This window comes from Channa argus, chromosome 10 (genome assembly GCF_033026475.1).
Source record: "Channa argus isolate prfri chromosome 10, Channa argus male v1.0, whole genome shotgun sequence".
Lineage (NCBI taxonomy): Eukaryota > Metazoa > Chordata > Actinopteri > Anabantiformes > Channidae > Channa > Channa argus.
In genome coordinates, this window is record NC_090206.1 from 20,955,152 (window position 1) to 20,978,314 (window position 23,163).

At 38.6% G+C, this 23,163-nt stretch overlaps 1 protein-coding gene across 3 annotated transcripts in view; it reads right to left on the reverse strand.

Moving 5' to 3' along the window:
* The window catches only part of lingo2 (leucine rich repeat and Ig domain containing 2), a 197,884-nt gene that overhangs the window by 66,239 nt on the left and 108,482 nt on the right, over nucleotides 1-23,163 (reverse strand). For all 3 annotated transcript variants that reach the window (XM_067519411.1, XM_067519408.1, XM_067519409.1), the window contains one exon: nucleotides 12,751-12,837. The gene's annotated coding sequence lies outside the window, so the exon portion shown is untranslated. The remainder of the gene's footprint in view (nucleotides 1-12,750; nucleotides 12,838-23,163) is intronic.

The window sequence follows — 23,163 nt, forward strand, 5'->3', positions numbered from 1 at the left end:
TGAATGTTAAAAAGTAGCGTTTTTTTGTTCACTATAAAACTTGTGTTTCCACGACTGGAAGAATGATGTGTAGACATGACACTGTAAAAAAAAACTAAAAGATCCGACCATAATAGTTCCTACAAGAATGACCAAAAATCCACTGCACAGCAAACTGTAAATTAGGTGTTATTGCCAGTTTAACACTTTTAGGGTATTAAGAGTTTATTACTGTGAATAGACTTTAAATTAATATAAGGACGTAATGCACTGTATGAGTTATGGGCTGTCAAGTGCTGTCTTTCTGACAGCTACAAGGTTATGCTACACTTATGAGATATGCAGAATATATATGTATGACTATAGATAACTGTCCTAATTGTGTTAGCAATGCTCAGAGAAAGATAAAGATAGTGCCAGGTAACCAGGATGTTTGGTCGTAGCTGGGATACTGAGGATTAATAGGAATCCACGGTTGTATTTAACACAGTATAAAACATCAAAATACAACAATGAAGGACAACACAGAACAACCCTGTTCTGCACGATGACATGTACACGTTTGGTTAAAAATAAAATAGACCGGATGCTTGAATGAAGGTTGTCATATGGAATAATGGTACGAAACAGTACTTGCAATGTTCCACAATAGATGGCAAGGCACATTCTGCCGACAAAGAATAATCAATCATTTTATTCCTTCAGACTCTTAAGATAGTTCCAAGCTGTGAAAGTGGCTTTCATGTTTTGCTTGCCAGGATAGTCATGCACAGCAGGAAATAATTCCTCTGCAGTATGTGGTAATAATAATTAGTAATCTTCATTGTGCAGCTGTAGGGATGTTTGCTGCACCCTCAAAAAAAAAAAAAAAAAAAAAGAAAAAAAAAAACGTTCCTGCTTTCTGACACATCTCATTATAGTGCCACTACATGTTTGTGAAAACAACGGTGACAAGAGCCCATATACTGCCGCAATCCAGCACGGTATGAATAAACATAAATTAACTCTGTGGTCACTTTCTGAAAGGCTTTTAATATTAATAGGGAAAGCATCACTATTTCAATACAATGCATTTTTTTTTTATCCACAGCCAAGTACTCTCCGTGTATTCCTCAATATAAATGAAATACGTATCTATAAAAGCAATTAGAGTCTATCTCAAATGCATTCATCCAAGCATTGCAAACGTAATTAGGAAGGCCACCCACAGCTGTGCCTATATGCCACATGTTGGAAATATGCCACGAATTTAACCTTTTAGCTGTGGCTTAAACTAGAAACACAGCGCTTACTGTTCAATAAGTACTAAGAGTATCATCCCCTCATGTTCATTTCAAGTCCATACACAGTGATTACTCTGTGTCACTCTCCCAGAAATATAACAGCATGTTCATGGAGAAATCCTCAAAGCAGTGTCTGGTGGGGGGGGGGATTTTATTTGCCCTCTTAACACCTTTCATGCCATTTATAGGCTTTGGTGTCTTAATTATGATGATGGCATTGTTGATGATACCCATTTGTTTGGAGATTAGATAATAAGCGTGCAAAGTTATTATAATTTTTTTGTTGTTGTTGTTGGACTCTCTATTAGCTATAGCATCCCAACTGCAGTCAATTACTGAGCTGTTTGCAAGTTACATCGTGACCTTATCCAAGCTGACATATGACCAATTCCTTCACACCCCTCTGCATCACAGCATGGTTCGCCTTTTCTTATTTACTGCCTAGCTTCTAAATGCCACATTTGTTCCTGTTCATACTCGTAGAAGCGTCTTTTTCATTAGAGCTATAGACTGAAAAGTATTGTTCATATAGATTGTTACTTTTCACGGCCAGAATTCCTTCTGTTAAAAACACAAACAGACAAAACCCACCTGGTGTTGGTCTTTCAGGGGGGTAAGAGAGAATACATGCTCTTTGTGATGTGGCAAGCTGTTCCTGTAAATATAAATGTAAAGCGACTCATAAACACAATATCTGTAAATACAGCAGTCACCATGTAGTGGAACTAAATATAGTTTAGGCTGAGTGCACTATATGATTTTTATGATAGAGTAAACCATAATCACCTGTACCAACAAACTGATAATGGCCTTGTGCTGGCAGTGTTCCGAGCTCATCTCCTTGGAGTAATGACCCCTCAGAGCCGCTGAACTTGCTGTGTATGCTTATGCTACACTGCTCTGCGTTTTACCATCCTTCTAGCCCACACAAGGGGTCAGGTTCACCTTCAGTCAGGCGTTAAAATGAAGTCCACTCCCCCACCAAGCCCATCACTCAACACCATTTCAACTCCTGATTGAACACATAAAATGTAGTCTTATGAGCTGCCTGAATCATATTTCCCTGTAAATGGCAGAGGACAAAGTCTATCTCAAAAAATAAGAGCACTTGTGATGTAAAGTAGGGCTGTGAAAAAAACACCGTTCCCTCCGCTTCTTTTAAAGATGTAAAAAATACAATGTGGCAACATTATCTCTTGCTGGCTGTGGTGTATGTGTCGGCAGTTACGAGACCTCAGTGCTGGCATAAATTAAAGTGCACGTATGCAGTCTTCATTACAATGCATTTATCTCGTTCTGCCTTTGCCGTAGTTCGGTGATCAATGCCTTTGTGTAGCCTTTTCAGGTTAAATATACAGATGAATATGCATTTCATCAGTGCGGTCACAGCACAGGGTCGCCCAAAGTGCAATGCCCCTGAAGCTGCTGTGGGTGTTGAGTCACTTCCTTAAGGGCATTCGGTTGGGGATGGTAGATGCTGTATTCTGGCGTCAGCAAAAAGAATCCAACCGTCATTCCTTAGGCCACTAGTTTGACTTTATCAAGAAAACATAGTATTCCACTATATTTTAAGACCCCTTACACATTTATTGTTTGTTTGTGTCAACTCCAACCTTATGAACCCTGTTGACTGTTACAAAATTCAAATAAGTTTTAGTATCTGGGTCATTCACGCAAGAATAAACATCTTAGGGTTCTTATCTTCTTTTATTACATTATAGTAAATTGGAATCCTTTGTTATTATTACTGTGGGTTCAAAATAAATAAAAATAAACAAATAAAAACCAGAGTTTTTGAGCCACCGATTTGAAAATTAACAAGTAAGAAAGCAGCTTTAATGAAGCAGACGATGCACCAGATATGCAAGACGGTTTAGAAAATGTGGTCCAAATAACATTTATGAGGTTCACAGTAATATATAGCAGTTCAGTTTTCTTTAACATTTAATAAACCTGATAAAATCTTGATGAGGTTAGCACAAAAGCACAAAGGTTAAATATACAGAGAACAGAGAAGTGAAAATAGTGGAATCATTTACAATAGCCTTGAATTCAATCAATGATAACAAGTTCTTTTATAAAAATTTCCCTCCGCTAAATATTCCACATGGCCAGAACAGAAAACATGAAAGCTTTCTTTCCCATCTCTGTCCATTAGCTAGAGACACAGAGCAGATGGCTGTCTTTTGATCTAAGATCATGATTTGAAGATGAACTCTGAATTACATCTGCAATGATGTGAGTAGAGTTTCCGTAGATTATCTTTACAAAAAATACATACAAAGGACTCAAACAGTACATAGAAAGAGATGGTCTGCCAAGAAGTAGTATAGTATAGAGCACAATGAACAGAAAACGTTTTTTTTTCAGTATTCAATAAGGACTTGAGCGTAATAAGTGTTAAATAGTTAAATAGTGTGCTCTTTAAAGTGCCTCTGTGAGCAAGGATGTATCGCCTTATAAAACTGCATCATGTATATTTTTACATCTTAATTATTTATAATAAGATAGAATTGAGACAGGCTCTCTGAAGTCAAACAGATACACAGACTCAAAAGCATCAGCGTATTAAACACTCAACCGTTTCAAGGATTTTATCTGAACATGTGCTCTATTGCGAAAACAACCAAAGACACTGATTTAGATATTAAAATTGTAATGTGGTGAAAAAAAAAACAAAAAAACTGCTATTGTTCGAGGAGTGAAGACTCATTCAGGTCATTCAAGTCTGCTTTCCACTACAAGTAGGTGTTTTTTAGTGGGATAGTGAGTACCAGTGAGGCAGAGGCCCGTAAGTGCCTTCTCTCACCTTGTATGTGTGTGTGTGTGTGTGTGTGTGTGTGTGTGTGAGACAATCTTGGACGGGGGCCATAGGATATGTGAGACTGAAGGCTGATGGTCCAGTGCTCCTGCCCAGGAAACTACCTCCCTCTCAATCACCCTATTCAAAGTGCTGTAAGCTTGTTAGGTGCAGTATTGCTTCTCTCAGTCTAATTTCCTGCATGACATGGGCATATTTGTTTCATTGTAGTTGATCCATTGGCCATTTACCTATCACCATGTTCAGCCTGTCATCGTGTAATGGTCTTCTTTACAAAAGAGCAGGGAGACTTTTTCTTTTTTTGCAGGTGAAACTAAACGCGAGGCCAAAAGTAAACTCTTTGTATAAACCCCCTTTAAAACCCACCAATCCCACATGTCACAACATTAACACCAGCTGGTGGCTTTAAGGTTGTGTTGGACATTGGTTGGAATCGGCACAATGTAAAGTTGGCCATGAGAATGACTGTTGTAGTGCAATCGGTGCCCATGCTGACCTCTGTTCACTGTCGATCGCCATCCATTTCAACATTAACACCACCAGCTGATGTTAACGTTGGTGCTGATCAGTGTAAAATACCCCCTCTTTTTTTTAGTGTTAATGTAAATCACGCTGCATACTGCCAGCATTACATACACTGACCAAACATGGCCACTTTGAAATGCAGTAACTCTTGACGTTTCCAACTAAACACACGCTGTGCTCGGTGCTTTTTGTTTGCCCCGCGGTTTTCTGGGGTCAACGCTGATATAAAACAGATTGATTGCCCTCATATACTTTTAATCTTCTTGGTTTTACTCTGCTCAAAATAATCTGCACATTGCGACGCGCAAAGTCTGCGACTGTGTCAGTGCACTTTAAATCTGACGGTTTACTGAAAGCAACATTTCTACAAGCAGCGTTAGATTACATTAAAGCATGTTATGAAAAGCTAAGCGTTTCACATTATTTTATCACCACGAGCCAGTACACTCTCTTTTAAAAGCTAACCGCAGATATGTAGCAAGTAGCCTTGCCATTTGAAGTTGTATTACCCTCTCTCAGTAACTGTATCTGTGCATAGCCAGATCCCTTACTACTATTGATCTCACTCCTTTTCAACTGGGTTATAAGAACATACTCCATGAAATATTTATTTTCCCTGTATTTATTTTCCCTTCTTCAAATCTCGGGATGTCCTTCGCAGTCACACATGCTGAGCCAAGTCATTTTTTGAGGTGTGGATACAACCCCCAGTTGGTATGGTGCATAATGTTCTGTGGGTTTGAGCTGCATGTTAAAGGTTGCAGTGGTAGGAACATTCAGTTCTTGCAGTTTTCTTGACCACTATAGGAAGCAGGGTCATCGGGAGGTATTACCCTCCCCAACTTTTCTAATGCTGGTTCAGTTATAGTTCAGTTTTCAAAAATGATTGCAAAATTGATTTCCTTATATATCTCTTTGGTTGTTCAGTTTATGATTTTATACTTTTTCCTGTTTGTCCCAAACTCACAAATATTGCAAAGAGGTTTGCATAAAGCCCAATATACACACGCAGATCACGGCATCCATGAATAATACAGCAGCCATAAATTAAACATTGCAGTTGAGTTTGCAATAACTGCTCACAGTTGGCCAGCTACGACGCCTCACTTACGCCCTCCAAGACTTAATTAGAAGCCTTGAATTCTTGAACAGAAAACAATAGAAGAAAATAAAGATAACAAAGGGCCACAGGGAGTGTACCCTTTGATTTCCATAATGCTCTCTGTTGTGACAGTTTGTAGTAGCTGTTTGCTATGAGAGAGGATCCAATCCTTGAACGAGAACATCTTATTAACACCAGGCTTTTTTTATTCACCTCTGCCATGTTCAAAAGCTAGTGCTCCCTACCATCTATAGTAAAGTCTCCAGTTCCTTTATGCATATTAGTTTATGTTTTTAGAGGCTGAACAGATGCAGCACAAAATCAGTGCCAAAACAGAGGCCTGGTGGAGAGTTAGCTGTGTGCAAACTATGTCCAAATACATAAATAACCAGGAATGCCAAAACAAAAAGCGTATTATGGGTAAGATAAATTGTAGGGCTGGTAAGTCATATAACACGGACCTGATGTGGTGATTGATTTTCCTATTAATATGAAGGTGACTGATACATATGATATGAATATGCTACCCAATTCCTCATGCAGGAACAAGTCATATCTTGTCTTCACTACTGCAATGCTCTATTAACCGGGCTACCAGTGTGCAAAATGAAACCTCCCAGATGATCCAAAAGGAACAGCTTGTCTCACTTTTGATCAAAAAGGTCACATGTCACACCCCTGTTCAATCTCTGCACTTGAAGTTTGGCAATTGAATTGCAAATTAGGCCTAATTGTGGTCTGTTGCGGTTTTGTGGCGCTGCACTTGTGTCCTCCAGTAGCTGCATCAGATGTAAAGCCCCGACTCTTGCCTGGGCAACTCAACAGCATCTTCCTACCACAGACTTACAGGTTCATAATTCCTTTCGCCCACTGTGCTATGCCAAAAAAAAAAAAGAGCATCTGGTGATCTGTACACCACAGAGCAAAAGAACCTGCACAAAGCTCCTCAGCTCAGTGGGCCCACGATGGTGGACTAAGCTATCAAAGTGCACGCTTAGCGGTCTCACTTTTCACAAAACCGTTGAAGATGGAACTCTTTTGCAACTTATTATGCACATAAAAACCAACCCAACACTCATCTGAACATTTTCCCTGAATTTTGTGTTTTTCTTTGCTTGCACCTCATTTGTTGCTTTGGATTAAAGTGTCTGCCAAATGACTAAATGTAAATGATGGATCTATTATTTGGGTCAGTCAAGGTTGTGTTCATTGTTTGATTGCTCGCCATATCTACTGTACTATAAGGTTCAAATAAATCACAGTTTTGCAGAAATTGAACAAATCTTGCCACATTTCAATGGCTTTGAACATAACAGGAAGGTTAAAGTTCACCATGCCATTTCAAATGTTATACCAAAAGAAGAACAGTATATAAAGAGATGGTGGGATAACATTTTGTTTTGACTGGTTTTATAATTTAATGAGATGTTTACCACTAAAAATAAAATCCTGACTTTTTACATAGCAGTTTAAGCTGAGCTCATTAGTTCTTGATAATTCAACCTGTGATCTTCTTGGTAGTAGACAATCTAAGCATGAGAAAAAAGTATGTGTCCCTCTGCAAGCTTATTCTTAATTATGGCTTTGGCGATATTGAGACTGACATTTAAGATCCCTTCATGCCTGTGTTTTTTGAGAAAGACCTGAATGAGGCCCATCTGGTCTAAGTAGGACACTGGGGATGACAGTGAGGCAGCATGTTAATATGTTCTCTCAGAGATGAGGGGGCTGCTGTGCTACAGAGATGATGGCGCTCCCAGTCACGTTCACTCACTTAGAAACCGTTGTCTCCTCTTGATCATTCTTGACAGTAACAAAAGGGGTGAATATTCTCTAATCAAAGCCAAAAATTCTGATCACTGCTGGCATTTCCCTAATCAGCCCATAATAGCATTTTGAGGACAGTGTCAGTGGATAATGGAAGGTTACTCTTACTAAACAATAAGAGATGACAAATTTCTTTCAAAAATTGCAACTCCAAACTGTGAAAGGCATGCGTTCTAAAAATACTGGCGGTACATCATGAGCTGACATTTGGGGACCTGGGGTACCTTTAAACACCTGAAGTAGCCTGATGAGAAGCTTGTCACATGTAAGTGAACAAGTATCTCTAAAGAGAAAGGTCACTGTAGATTAACGTGTAGTGTTGATTTCGCTGAGGGGACTTTACATTAGTACAGAGTCTAAACAACCAGGCCTCATCACTTCTATTTAGCTGTGATTACTCTACCTTCTCAATCCTACCTCTTAGATAGTCTGTGCTTCAACTGTGGTATAAAATGTACTTGTAAAACTGTGCGAAGTAAAACTTTTTTTTTGTACATCTGTTGTGATGAAGGGTGTCTATAATGAACAAAGCCAAGCTTGCACACGTGAGCTGCAATTATATAAGGGGAAAAAGAAAAATCATGCACTCACACAAAAAAAGTCTTGTGTCTCTGTCACCAGTCCGTAAACTGACTGATCCTTGGGTCCAAAGCCCCCACACTATCAGCCCCACCTACTTTTATGTCTCACAATCAGCACAGACTAACTGGGGATGAGGGGGGTCTTAAAGACACTACATTCTGTGTATTACATTATAGGAAATATTTCAGTTATTGGGAGTTTATTAACAGTTAAGCAGCAAGAAAAGGCCCCCAATGGCATAGAAACCTAACCCACTAATTAAAACATTTAAAACAGAAAACAAAACAAAAAAACCCAAAAACGCAATAATGCAGTACTACACAACAGCAACACAGCATGTTTTAGCTTAATTTGCAATGCAACTGCCAAACTTCAAATGATATGTTTGGAAGGAAGGATGGAAAAAATAATGATGAATCAATTTACTTGTTGGAGATACAAGTTTATTACCAAGAATAATGAAGCATGTGGGCAGCGCAGAAATTACAATGCACACAAATGCTTTGTTTCCCATCCTCATGAATGTGTCTCACTAGAAGTGGGAAAAAAATGCTTCTGTGTCTACCAGACCAATTGTCCACCTCATTATGAACAAAAAAAAGTTTAATATCTACTCGGAGACAAGAACTACAATTTCACAGTAATCACCATGAAATAAATAATGAGCAAAGCCTTTTACTTCCTATATATTATTACCCCTGCTTCCTACCTTAAATTACAGTTATCCTAAAATCAGCAAGGGCTCTTTGCTTTCATGGTACAAGAAAGGAGCTGCATGTAAAAAAGTATTCACAGTAAATCAGAACTAGGTAAAGTAGCAGTGAACTGAACATCCCTGCTGGTTTATCCCTGGTCTTCTATCTGCAGTAAGCAGGCTTGCATCTCTAAACCAGACTTCTTCCTGTGTTCTCCCTTTGAAACAGCAGCCAAGCTTTCCATTAAGTCTCACTGTGCTGTCAGACTCTGCCTCTTTCAGACGGATTATTTTACCATTCATATCTGAAAGTGTGCAGCTAGATCTAATAATACCGTATCCAATTGCTGTTGGAGAAAATGTATGACTTCACTGGAAACCACAACAACAACAAAATAGAAAAAAACTCACATAAGAACACACATCATGTACTCTATTCACAAATGTCAGCACCAGCACCTTTAATCCCTCTGGAGAAAAAAAATAAAAAGCATGTTTTTGCCTTAGCCATAATTAAAAACTCTGCCACAGTTTTTCTCAGGGAGGTGAAATGTCTGGCAGGTAAGAATTGTGAGGAGCAACCCCTGAGGCATTTTGAAAGGTAACATGCCCCCAATACTGCTAACCTCTTCTGCCTGCCCAAAACGACTGGTGGAAGGTGGTGCAGAAGTACAGGCGGATTCCTGCTGAGAAGGGATATGGAGGAAGCACACATCACTGAGATATAGGCAAGGTGGTGCATTTATAATGGATCTCGCTTTTTGTACCAGAAAACTGAGCATTTGCTTAACAGGACTGATTGAATATGAGACAAGTTTGGATTATACGTAAACACGTTCAGTCCTAATTACCAGTAGTTAGGCGGAGCCCTTTCTATTCCATCGAAGGACACTGCAGTTCACCAGTGTGTTCTACCATTTTGTAATTCATAGCATCATTACCAGTATAGTCATTTTTGTTTTTTCTTTGCACAATTAGCGCAATAATAATGTCATATATTTAGAATTGTTCAAACTAAGTTTGATTACATACAATATTAATCCAATTGCCAATATTCCTTTATTTTTCCATGTGGCATAAACAGTGATCAAATAGCAAATACCATGATGCTACCAAGTGAATTTTAAAAACGTTACTATATAATTAAAGTAAATTCATGTAATTACAAGCAAGTGCCTGGTTTAAGCTGGTGGTACAGTACTCTCAGCCCCCATGATGCAACCCGCTGAAACGTATTCACAGCGGCTCATGCTACAGTCAGTGGAGAGTTGTATTTTTCCCCTCTTTCTTTTTAATTGATCTGAGATGTTACAGTTTACAAGGCAATTGAATTAAACAAGAGTTTAGAACAAACAACAGCAGCTGGATGCTCAGCCTGGGCATTCAGACTGATGTGATGCTGAGAACAGACACATCAAACTTTGTCACAATAAAGCCCTCTCCGAAGAAACAAAATCTTGATTTAGATGCAAAACACAATCCCATGCTCGGCTGGCTCCTCCCATGTGGGGCTGAAAGATTAAGATTTAATGGTGACACAGGGTGAGCGACAATGTCTGTCTGCAGCCGGCAATCTCTTCCCACAACGCCACCTCCGTTGCTTTTCTTCTTTTCCTCTAAGCACAGACGCACTCGCCCACACAGCACCGCATATATACGTATGCGTGTCGGTACATACACACAACAATTTAGCCACTCACATGTAATCAAAGCTCAGAGAGAAGCCACTGTTACTGACACATGATTTTAACTGGAGTTTGAGTTGCACATTAACTCTTGTCAAGATGGTCGTTTTGTTGCATGAATACGGGAATTGGCTCAAACATGTCTGGCAAAACAAACATGCCTGGGAGGTTTGCACTGTTCCATGGGGTTTAGCAGTGTCATGTCCTGTGTGGATGTTAGGAAGAAAAGATTTAATCCGAGTACATGTGATATACTGTATAAGAATAATTCCTTCATTTCTCAGCATCTAGATACTCTGTCAGTAGACACTGTCAACCTAAACTACTCTGAGGCTATTTTCTAATTTTATGTTAAGTCACAAAGTTCATTCATTTCTATTCAGTTCTTCTTCATTCATGATGTGTTTAGCACAGTACAGATGTGGCATAAAGTGCTTCTCAGAGTCCTGGGAACTGTTCTTTATTCATCAAGAGAAAAACAGTGTTTTCTCCTTAAATGTAAAACACTGGGAAACTCAACATTGCGGGCTAATTTGCTAATTTGACTTTTTTTTGTGGTTATAGGATTGTTCACTAATCATTTATTTTCCCTGGCAAAAGCACTATTTATTAGGCCCTCAATGCAAAACACAATTAAATCATGTTTTAGACACACGTGAAAAACATAGATACATGCTCTTCCACCCTAAAGATACCTCTGACTGGACAAAAACTGGATTTCTGTTCACTAATTCAACTGCATTGTTAGTGCAGATATCAGCCTGATATCTGCAGACAGCTATTAGCTGCCATTAGGTCCCCAGCAAGAAGTGACTAAAGCAGAATCCACACAGGGTTCTTTTATGTGGCTTACATTTCTTCCCATCTTGTAGCCAGAGATTTTTGCATTTGATCTCTTTAGTAAATGCAATGTCTCAATAAAGTGCACGTTAACAGAGTCTGCTAACCATCCTAAGGCACCGCGCTGCTGTAAAATGCAACAGGTTTATACTCGTTTAATCATTCATCTCATGAGATGGCTAATACAACAACAATCAATACAAGTCAACAATCATTTACAATTTCAACTTAAAATAACACTGTTATATAAAAGTTATGAAATGCATCTGTAAAGGATTCCTCCATTCAACATCTATTCTTTATTGCTTGATGTTTGAAGAGCTATTAAGAGCTGAAATCAAAGAGCTCTTTCAGTTTGATTGACAGGGTCAGACTATTTTGTAAAAACAGCAGGCGATCTCATGTTTGGAACACAATGTAAAAATATTACGTTGCATTGATACTTTATTATGATGATATGATTCCTTGGTTTGGTTTCCTTGGTTTGGAGTGTTGATATGATTCTCCAATGGGTCAATCTTACATTATGTTCAAATGATAATATTTGAGAACAAAAAGTATGAAGTAAATGTCAGTAAATAACTGTTAAATCACAAATGTTAAATATGGGATATTTTGTAACGTGAAGGTCATAACAATCCACAGATTCCCTCAGAACGACCTCCTTTAATAACGTGAAAGCAACACATGGAGGGAAATACACAGCACGTGCTCTACTATGCAAACCATTTGCCTAAAATATTTATGAATCACACTTGCTTTTGAAACCGTGAAGAGTTCATCCGCTCATTGTAGATTTAAAAAAGGATGCTCCAGGTAAAAACGAAAATCCAAGGTGACAATTGTAAACCTCTTTTCTCAGCTGCCACAAATCCTGCTATTTTGACCCGTTTGTCCTGGTTGCACTGATGAGGGATCAAAGCATTATTCATCAATAATTTGTGTGTCAGCAGTCAGACAGGCTGCAACAGGGGACACGGACTGAAACCCTGGGACTGATATAGAGCACGTCAACCCAAAGAAGCAAAAGGACTCACACAGGTTCCCTGTCACAAAGCTGAAGACGTACAGTACAGATAAAAGTGAAGTACAACAAAACTCTCAATACACTGTTCTGCATTCGTTGTTCCGGTAATGACATATATACAGTATGCAGAGATGAAGAAAGAAACAAATGATTTAGGAATATCACCTGCACACGCATTTAAATTCGAGATAGTTGCCAAAAATGAGGAACCTAATCATGTGTCCCTGACCACAGGAAGAGACCACAGGAATGGACCTTAATCCTTTTACTCAGGTATTTGTCCATTTTGTTTCTACCATAAAGACACCAGAGCTGATGTAAAAGGAATGAAATCAGCCAAAATGAACACACAAGTCTGGAACAACAGTAAATGTCTTCTGCTTACCACTTTGAGAAGCAATCATCCCCTCAGCCATGGCCTATTCTTTTCTGTCTTCTTTTGCTTTGGTCGTCCCTGTTTTCAGTCTTTTATCTAGAAGTAGAGGGGAGGGAAGGAGAAGACATAAAAAGAAAAAAAAATTTTTTATGTAAGCGTATATGCCACAATGAGAATCAATACATAAAGCTCACAATTTCAAACACTGCGAAAACACAATGCCTAGAAATTGGATGGACACAGAAGAGACAAAGAATCGATAGCAGAAGTAGTGACAGCACATCAGTGAAAGCACTGCTTTGTGCTGGGCTTTTAAAACACATGAAGTTAAATACGTACGTACACCATTAGATTTTTCTTTAAGGATTTTATAGAAGAGGTTCCCGATCTTTTCAGAGTGGCCTATGCAAGGCACACCGGCCCCTGCCTACTCTTTTCACTACTATAATGAGCCCCTTATCCAGACTGCAAGGGGAAACACAGAGGATTTTGATTATGCAAAAGGCATGCCTGAGTTGGTAATGTGATGATGAGAGAGAAAGAGAGAGAGCGATAGAGAGAAAGAGGGGGGTGAGGAGAGTTCTTTCCTCCATGTCCAAAGGCAGAGAGATTAAAAAAATAAAATAAAAAAAAGTTGGACTCAGGACACTCTTGTTAAAATCGCTCTTGACACACTGTGCTATTAGTACGCCATTAAGAGTTCAAGGACAATAGCTATCCTGTTTTCGGATAATTTATCTGTTGGATCCCCAGTTCCTTACAATGGCTGCGGAATATTGATGGGCTGAGAATGGTCGATTTTGCTGAATTCATAATTATCTCTTTTTTTTGTCTGCCCTTGATATTGCATATGAGTCAAACCTCTTTGACGTTCCAGATTGAAAAATGAATTCCTTGATCTTCCTACAAGTGTCTCAATAATATTTATGTAATGAGACAACAATCATACAAACTACAAAAAGTGACTTGCTTGTCACAGAACCAAAAAAGCTCTGGAAAACAGTGCCTGACAAGGTCACTACTGGATGGACTGTCAGATCCTTAGTTTTACAGAATGAATCCACGTTACTTTAAAGATGCTCTGACCTATTCCAACACCACCTGCAGGTCAAAGTATTAACATATCTAGTGAATAATATCAACCGCTGGATGGATTAGCACAAATTGTTACACACATATTCATGGCACTGGGTTTTGCATAATAAGTTTGACTTGCTGATCTGGATTTTGAAAACCTGATCCCTTTACCTCTCATCCTGCCCTACCCTCAGGTCACAATTTTAACTTGTCAATACTTTTAATAACTGAAGCGCATTCCTACTAACTTCACATGTGCTTTGACTTGAAGGTTAAACAGCAAATGTCAGCACGCTAAACATAGTCAATAGTTGCCAAAACTATTTTTGTTAAATTACATTCTATTGGACACCATCACTGTCCCTTTGCACTGTCTGGTACCTACAGCAAAACTACAATGCAGAGGAAAGTCCTGTTTTTTCCCCATTGTATACAGTGGGTCTCTAGTGCGACCACTATATACGTGCTATGCAAATTAAGTGACTTAGATCATTCTACAGCCTATCATTGCATAAAGTTGGACTTTATAGCCTTTCACTGAAAATCTGTCATGATGTGACCTCAAAATAAATAAATAAATAAATGTCACCAATTCCCCTGTCTTTCACAAGCTTGGCCTTGATTCATAAGGATACATTAAGATGGCATTTGCCACCTGGAATCAAGATGCGCACCAATCAAGACAATAGAGTCTTGCCTTAATTATGTGGCTATAAAGTGCCTTAATATGCAAGAGCACCTGGATAGTGTTATAGACATCAGAGCGTCATCAGCATTTGTTCTTAAGTACCACAGCCCAAACCCTGATAAGTGGAGCTTTATTTGCTCATAGGGAGAAAGGTCAAATTCGCTCCCAGGAGAAAACCAGTATACAGAGAGGGTCTTCATGCATGTTTAGGTCTTCTAGGTCTTCACAGATAAACTTGAAGTACATACCTGATATACAATACATACCCATAATATATGAAAATGGCATGCTTGAATGTGGCATTTGTGGTCATTAACAAAAGGACTTTATTGGAAATTGAATTATGCTGCACAGCAACTGAATTTTAGTAAGTTCCAAAACAATTCTCTTTGAATAAACATGTTAATGTCAATGTATTTTAATAAAACTATGAATTTTCCACCCCACGATGCAGAGGTCACTATTTAAATGAAACTGTGTTATTTAACACATTTGTAGGATGTAATGTTACTGCATTGAAATGCTTTAATGTGGCTGTTTCAACCAACAATAGGAAAAATATGAAAACATACCTCATCTTCCATATTCAAATGTCTTTCCTTTCATTGATACACACCTAATAAAGCAGAACCAATTACTTTGCACAGCTGGGCATCTTTTATATGTTCTTTTTAATGTAGAACGTTTTGATTGCTAGTAAATTCATGCCTGATTTATATTTTTTACAGAAGACACAATGACAAGAAAGCAATTAATCACATTATTATGCCCATTAAAAAGCTGGTCTGCTCCAGTAAAGTCAGAAAAAAGAAAAGGAATTAAAAATGTACGAGTGAGGCCCTCAAGGAAGTTAATGTTGGCCATTTAATTACATCCATCACTCCCACTTCTGGTTTTACATGAAGTGATGTTTATATATGAAGAGTCCAATCTATTGGCATCTTGTCAGCATTTTTGGTTGATTTCCATTTGATGTTGAAGGCCTTGAATTCTACATGTTAAACATACAACTTTTTAAAAGATAAATTATCTTGTTTAAACATGATGCTCCAATTAATACATACATCCATAAAATGAAATAATAAACAACATATATAACTTAAATGTTATGTTCTGCATCACTGCCCAAGAAATTTGGCCTTTTTTTGCTGTTGTTGTTTTTGTTCAACGGACATGACAAGCAAATGTAAAACAACAGCCACTGTGTGCTTTCAACTCCACAGACATGAGCTAAATATTGGATTTCTTAAGTCTTGCTGTAAGTTAAAAAGGAGCTAAGTATCTTTGCTAACATGAAATCAATGGGCCCTGGGCATAGTCTAAGTAGTAAGGAGATCTTTGCATTGAGGATTTGGTATTTTAAATGTTGTCTTGCAAAATCAATAGCCAATCAGCCATGTCTTACACTACCCATATCTTGCTGATGGAAGGTAGCCTGGCATTACTACTGCTACAGGAACTCTAAGAGTGTTTTCCTTGTTCCTCTCACCTATTCCTACCTTAGTTTTCCTTGCTGGCAACCGTGTTTGGTTTCATACCGTATGTCTCCATGAAAGCTGGGGCATGTTTTCTTGATAATGTAATGATCTTACCCATAAATATCCAATCTTTGGTGGTCTGCCCGAAGGCTTCAAATTTTGTGTCATCCTCATGCTCTTGGGGTCTTTGGAAAACACCAAACGTGCAATCATATGGCTTTTACACAAGAGTGCATCCCGTTTAGCCACTTTACCAGAATAGCTTAATTGATGGGATGGGATGGTGCTTACAGTACTTTGTGGTCCTTCCGGCAAATTCGGCTATTGCTGCAGATGACTTTTAAAACTGTGTTAAAATGACCATTACGTTCTTAATCGTTTCCCTCACCAAGGCCCTTCTTGTTTGCTAGGGCTGCCAAAATAAACCATGCTCATGAAGAGGCTGCCGGCCTTGATCTACGCCTTCCTACAATTTTAATGAAGAATTTCACAGTGAGTTCTTGCTTTATCTTTAGTTTTTTAGTGTCTGTCCTGGCCCGTGTTGAAAGTGTGGGACCTTATATAAACATGTGTGTGTTTATGCAATCAATTCAATTTAGTCCAAATCATTTCATAAATGGGAGATTTCATATTGTGATATACATAATCTCTATAATTGTGTTTTGACCATTAACTACTGGTTAATTTAAAATACTATCTACAGCACTACGAAGTGTGTGCGAAAGGTAACAGCTCTGAAGTATTTAAAAGTTGTTTAACTTGGCACAAACTAGACTGTTGAAAAATCGTGATGCAGCCTTTATGTATTTTATGCATATTGGATGTTTGTAAAGGCAACCTGCCCTCTGGGTAAACCTCTTCACATCAGTCTTTGATGTGAGGTTTCAAGGATTTGGGGGATTTTTACAGGCTTGTTATCTACTACCTGGCATCAAAACTTGTACTATCAACACGTTTCAACACAAGCAGCAATATATGGTGTTACAAATCTAAGATAAGAGTTAAATTTGCACTAACAAAATTAATTGTGAAAAGAAAAATAAAAAAACACATTGCTGCTAAAACCCGTAAATGAAACTGTTCAATAAGTAAACTAAGACAAGAGGCTTATGGCTAAAGAAACTTAAATCAATATTGTTATGAGAAGTCCAGGTTATAGTTGTCTGAACACTCATCTATAGGACATGACAGTTTTCTTTTTGGGTACATGTATGTGTGTAACCACAGCTACTGACATTCTCATTTTTCATCCACCAAATGTTCATTTTTCAATTCGCAATAACAATGCTGCATGCATTTGTACATATTCTGTTTATGTGCAATTCCTCAATGTGTTACGCTTTGAACATTAACACAAACTTAGATTGTATTCCCTGCATGTGTGTGTGTTCATTTTGACAGTGCGCTCCTTGTAGGCTTTTGCATCAAGTGGAACCATTCTGACTGGCCTTGGCTCCAGGGGCCTCGGTGTGACTTCTGAGAGGAAGGAAAGAGCCATGCGGTTGAGTTTATGGTGAAAGAGACTACACGACCACATGCTCCCTATCCATTCTTCTTAGCCGGCTCAGTGGCCCGTACCTTGCCTTAATGAGATGCGGCAACACACACGGACACATGTAGCGTGTCTACTCTAATTACAGTAGAAAGCTCTGCTGTCTCCTGCACCCCCTGGTGGAATCATGCAATTCCCTCTAAAAGGTTGCTTTTGAGAGAGTATAGAACTAAGTCTATGATGTATGATGGCAGTTATAACACAATTAAAGCTAACAGCAGATCAATGCACAAAAGAAGCAAAACAGGATGCTTAACAAAGGTTTGGGATATAAGTATACTTTGCATCTGTCTTTATCTGGATATCACATGCCATTGTGTGCATTTGACACCCTCACTTTAGAGGACAGGTATTAAAATTTACAAGAACGTAAGGAGTCACAAAACATCTCTGAAGCTACAACATATAGTTGCTGCTCAGAAACTAGCTAATGCACCTACTGTAACATTAACCCTTAACTAACTCATTAACTAACAATTCATTTAAAACTTTTATATTACAGACACCTTCTTGTTACAAAACATGTAGAAATGAATAGGGCAACGTATTTAGGCACAGGTGTTTACGTTACTCCAAGTAGTTTGCAAGGTAGAATAGGTAAACTTCAATAATTATAAATTAGTTCCATGTTTATATATTGTCCATTGAATTAAAGATGCATAAAACAATTCATATGGTGAGTAAATAATTATATTTCATGGTAGAATTAAGCTAATTAAATCACTGATTACATTTCTATCTTTGTCAGGGAATAAATTAGACATACAAAATAATCTGTAATTTTTTTATCAAAAAAAAAGAAAAGAAATTGCACTTTGTTTTAGAGCATTTATATTGTGTCTGCATTCTCCTTTTGCCTTTCAGCCTGGTTTAGTACTTTCACAATGTCTGGGTTTCACCACAGCACTGTGCCAGTAGCATCTACTTTGTGTGCTAGACTTTTGTCTGGTACACTAGCTGCTTATCTTCTAATTACAAAGACAGCTCTAGAGGTTAAACATGGCCCAAATAGTTGAACGAAATGGAAAGACAAAAGAATAAAACCATACTAAGTAACTATGGTAACTATGCTGTCATACTGCCCTGGAGCTTCCACAGTGTTCCATCATACTAGGTTTCGTGATTTGTTCTTTTTGCTTGGTCCTTATTGTCTTGCAGAATGTGCTGCAACATTTAGCTCTATGACTGATTACTAGAGTAACATCTTAGTTTGCTGGGTTTCTGTGTGCTCCAAGGCATAATTTAGTAAGTTCGCAGAAAGGCATTCAAAGTACTGCATACTGAATGCAAATAAATACACAAAAAGCATCACCTGTGCTTCAACTCATGTGTTACAGCTCAAAAACATTTTTACCTTACAAACATTGTCCTCAAACAGTTTTAATGAGGAACCTTTTCTCAGTGTAATTTAAATTTAATGTTTCCTACTCTATGTCCACATGCTAGCCTAGAATTCAAAAAGCCTGGGATTCAATTTTTGTAGGCGGTTCTAGAACATATAGGTGGACTCATGCAGTGTCGTTTGTCCAAGCCAAACTGTGCAGGGGTACACACACATACACACACAGATATATACAAAAGACTGTTATGTTATTTAAATTTGAGTCAGTGCAGTGGCAGCTCGAAAACAGATAAGTGATCGAATAGTTGTCAGTTTGAAAGGCAGAAATTCTTCACAACAGCATTTTGTTACAAAATAGAATCCAGTATCATTTTATAGCTACTTCAAACCACGCTATAAATAGACTTCCAGGTACACAGCAGCCAAGGCACCTCCACCCCCCCTTGGGGAAGCTCTCTACATTTGTTCCGCCCTACAGCTACTGTACACCACTTCTACAACGTTCTACTGCTGAGAAATTGTCTTGATGCGAGCTTCTTTTTCTCTTAAGATCACTTTACAGTGGTTGGGAAATGAAAAATGCTTTTTCAGTGTCTGTTCTTTAACCTCACTCACGGGTGTATTTTGAGGGTAAAATGATGTAAAGTTTAAATTAGTGTGGACTTTTATGAACAGCCGATTATCGACACTAGCCAACGGAGAGTTTGGCGCAGGTGCAGCCACAGTGCTTTCACTACCTCCCTATGAGTCTCCCATAGAAGTGAGTGTGAAATATGGACGGCAGCAAATTGAGATTCATCAGGCACGCCTGCCTCGCTCACTGAAATCTATATTCAATTTTGCAGCATCTGTCATGGCAGTGGCAGGCTAAGGCATGCTGGGATTGAGAATCACTTAAGTGTTTCTGAAATTGTATGTGGTTGAGGAAAAATAACTCCCTTCCTGCCAACCAGCATACTGTTTCGTCTTTCTTAGCATTGGACATGAATTTGCATAAAACAATTATATAACTGTACAACAATGCTTGTTTTCATTGCACCTCAGATTTTTTTTTCTCTTCACATGTGCACTTCAACCTGCAATTTCACAGTTAACAACTAAAGCATCACTAAAACAGGAGTGCACTCTCATTTAGAGTTTTCAGCAACTCTTACACGTCTCTATCACTGCAATAGTGCAGCAGCTAGCTACAGGGACAGCTTCAGCAACCAGTGGAAGCTTATTTAACGGCATCCTCACTCACACACAACCTGGAATGCAGTATGTCTATGTGTTTCAATATGTTGCTTAACACTAAGCCACATTTCCCCGTTTTACATCTTGCAATGATGTAAAGTGGCACACACATAAATCAAACAATCTAAACCAATCATTAATGGCACGTGGCCTGAGCAATAGAAAATATGAGATTATGCAATCTTTGACTTAATTCTGTCTCAATCACACTCAATTTTCCTCTCCCTCATGCTAATAAGCTATTAATATTATGATGCAGCAATTGGCTAATTATCGTCAGAAGAACTAAGCAGATAGGTCATGGTTGCATATACAGAGTGTGTCCGGCATCTTCCTCAAGGACACTGACATGAGACTGAACCTGTGGGTTTTCCGCTAAGTTTCTACCGCCGGCTCCCTTGATTCTACAAACCCTTTTGTTTTGGAGGTTTCACTAAACAAGAGCAGCGGTGGAAGCGGTTGTGCTCATCTGCTGACCTTCGGTGCTTGATTCAACGCATCAAAACCTCAGCTCACTTTTCCCACCAGTCTGCCATTTGCTATGTTATGACCCTGATGTTGGTTGTAGATTCTAAAAGGACTTAAAAAGAACAAGAAGTAAAAGATGGGCTAAAATTATTCATGACTTTAATCACAAAACTACTTCAGTACTACATTTTTGTGGATTTTACAAGAATGTTTTGTGGAATTGTATTAACCTGTCTGAAAGGAAAGATACAGTTTTATTAATTGATCAAATAGAAATTCTCTGATCATCTGATGCAATTTTTTTGTACATCTTGTATGTATAATGACAAATTAAGCAATCTGCCTTTACATGGGTTTATATGTATGGCTATAGATGGTTGTAGATATGGGTTGTAGCGGGGTTGGTAAGGAAGTCTTCCACGGACCACAGGGTCAGTGGTTCTATCCCTGATCCCGGCTAAATGCTAAAGTGTCTCTGGGCAAGACACTGAACCCCCGACAGCCCATTCCCATCCCCAGCTGTGCAGTGCCGGCCCAGGCCTGGTAGAAATTGGGGAGGGTCACGTCAGGAAGGGAATCCGGTGTAAGAAACGGTGCCAAATCTACATGAGGACAATGATCCGCTGTTGCGACCCTGAACTCACGGGATAATCCGAAAGGACAAAAAATATGTATGGCTGAACACTATTATTTCATACTTAGGTTAAATGTCAAATGTTTTATAGAAGAAGTCTAAATACAAGAGAAAGGACAGATTTGTTTTTCTACTTAAACAAATGACGCCACTGCTAGGACGGTTCTCATCAGTGCCAGGGCGCGTCATGCCACATCCAATCTCAAAAAACACCTTGCACTCTCTGTCACTCATCTCTCCATCAAAGTGCCTACAGTGGCTGGATGAAATATCTGACCACAGAAAAACATAAGTGTTCTTGGGGGAAAAAGAGGGCGAAAGTAATTCTAAAAAAAAAAAAAATAAAAAAAATAAATAAATAAACTGAAATGAAAGACAAAACAAATTGCCACTCATTACACGCCCTCCTTTGATATCAGTTGCATAGAAAGACCCCGCAAAGTTCAGCCTAATATGTAAAAATAACTGTTACTAACCACACATTACACCTTTTCAGTGCATCTGTCAGTCTAGTTATGTGCGAGTTACACACATAAGCCCATAGTCGTATGGTTGATGTTCATGGTGACAGGCTGTACCTGTGCTGATTTTAAAAAATGTGTCTGCTTTCTGTATCTGTCAATATGAGGAATATTCAGCATCAATGTGAAGAACCAAACAATCACCCTAGAAACATTGATGCTACCAGACTCTTGACTGTTATGCTTGTTTAAGCAAAGAGTAGGTCATACAGTATATTATGTCTAAAGGAATTATGCCCAGGGGGGGAAGGGAAGACATTGTGCCACTCATTGCATGTGATTGGTGCCTTTGCAATTCAGCAGACTGAAGAACTGCAGTTCCTCATTCTGCATACATGCAATTCATCAGCTAAAGGTGCAGGTATTTATTTTTTCCTTAGTGACTCGCTGGGACTACAACATTTGTAAGATAGTTTGTTAAATCCTGTGTTTATCTTTCAAATTATTTGCTCCAGAGCTGGAGGCAATGCTGAAAGTTGACTAAACATGAACATATAAGTTAGTCAAGCACAGAGGTTTAATACTGTAGTTTTATGTTTAAATACTGTAGCTGTAGCACAAAAGATAACCTTGCATGTGGCACGATGGGCAGTCTATGCTTCCAGTTGTATATGGGCCCGTTATCTTGCTTTTAAGGAAAAAAAGCAATAAAAAAAATCATTCACCTCAGACAGCAAAAGCTTCACTGTACCGCTCGTATGATATGACCATAAATATAAGCAAAACATTACACCTCTTTGCTGTTCTGCTCTTGCTTGAATGACTGCTGTGGGATCAGTTCAGTCTCTAAGCAGAAGAGTACTAAAAAGGTCCCAGTGTGGGAATGAGAGAACAGTGCAAACCAAAGAGGAAACATCTCTCCATTTAGCAGTTTGCTAAGAGATTGAGTTACAAAGGCACGTTACTGTCTCCCTGAGCAACATGGTCACCGGTTTTATGTGCCGACATCTGACTGAAAATGGATTTGTGTGTTACCAAACAGTAAGTATATGCTGGGTTTGTCTCCAAGAATGCAACACACTGCCTCACACATAAATATGATTTACCAGGAATGTGGTATGTTTTATAAACTACACAGCTGTCTGGATTTTACGGCTTGCTTTCTCCGTAATGGAGACAAATAGTATCTAGAGTTAGGTGTAAGCAGGAAACACTCACGCCTGTACAACACAGTTATCTCATGGCTGTAGATTACAATCCAAGCCCAAAACTACCTCACTGTTTTTATTAGCCTGCACTGAATTTGCCACTTAAGTGTCTTTCCATGCAGTCAACAGACTAGTACAAAAAAATCTGTCTTTTTGTAACGTGAACTAAAAACTGCAAGAGCACTGGAAGTACTTCATGTGAATGGCTCATATTTAAAAAGATGTTCAGTCAGACCAAGTAAGGGTTATACACTCACAAAGTGAAAAAAGGAAAGCAG